The sequence below is a fragment of the Miscanthus floridulus genome, chromosome 2, assembly GCF_019320115.1.
Source record: "Miscanthus floridulus cultivar M001 chromosome 2, ASM1932011v1, whole genome shotgun sequence".
Taxonomy (NCBI): domain Eukaryota; kingdom Viridiplantae; phylum Streptophyta; class Magnoliopsida; order Poales; family Poaceae; genus Miscanthus; species Miscanthus floridulus.
In genome coordinates, this window is record NC_089581.1 from 98,295,685 (window position 1) to 98,296,718 (window position 1,034).

General features: G+C 41.7%; 1 non-coding gene across 1 annotated transcript; it reads left to right on the forward strand.

The window, feature by feature from the left end:
- Positions 1-257: 257 nt before the first annotated feature.
- On the forward strand, positions 258-366 carry LOC136540959 (small nucleolar RNA R71). The gene has a single exon (XR_010780076.1). It is a non-coding gene; the product is annotated as a small nucleolar RNA R71 (small nucleolar RNA).
- The last annotated feature ends 668 nt before the right edge of the window (positions 367-1,034 follow it).

A 1,034-nucleotide genomic window follows, 5' to 3' on the forward strand; every position in this document is an offset into this window, starting at 1 on the left:
CTTCAAGCTTATTCATCAGCAGATCCATCTTGGCAGATAGCATGTCTACCTCCTTGAGTTGATGCATATCTTCACCCCTCTTGTGGGTTTGAACACGTTCTTCATTCCAACCTTGATTGGAGGCCATCTTCTCCATAAGAGCTGTTGCAGCTGGTATGGTGAGTGATAGGAATGCACCTCCAGCAGCAGCATCCATAATCTCACGGGTACTATTGGTCAACCCATGGTAGAAAGTCTGCATGAGTAGCTAATTCTTCATCCCATGATGAGGACACTTCACAATGTAATCTTGAAAACATTCCCATGCCTCAGGGACATATTCATCATGTTGTTGCTGAAAGGTTGAGATTTTCCCACACAGAGCATTGGTCTTGCCTATGGGAAAGAACTTTACTAGAAAAGCAGTGGAGCAGTTATCCCATGTAGTATTTCTATCCTTGTTGGCATAGAACCATTGCTTGGCCTTCCCTAAGAGTGAGAATGGGAAGAGGCGAAGTAATATGGCACCTTGGGTTACTTCTTTGATGATGAAAGTGCTACAGATCTTCAGAAAGTGTTGGAGATGTGCACTCGCATCTTCATGAGCCTTCCCACAAAACTGGTTTGCTTGCACCATGTTGATGAGAGCTGGCTTGAGCTCGAATCCATTATCTCCAACATTAATTGTTGGTCTAGTATGGATGTTGGCCGTAGTTAGAGCAGAGAATTCACGGAGAGTCCTGTTAGCCATGGCTTCAAATTCAGGTGTTAAGCTTTGTCTTATATGGTTGTCTTCCGACTTTAAAGCTAGAACTTTCTTGAGTTTAGCTCTAGTCCTTCTGATTAATGCTTCTAGATCTTCAATGTAGTTTGTTGGAAGGTCAAAACTAGTCATACATTACCCTATATAAGATACATAAGTAGACAAAACAAGGGTAAGCCTGTTTGAGCAGAGGTCAATGGTAATCTTCAATCACATCAATAAGTATAAGTTTATCAATACTTCCTTTGCCTAGTTACCTTCCTAGGCAATGATGCCAAAAATGTTTGTTGAT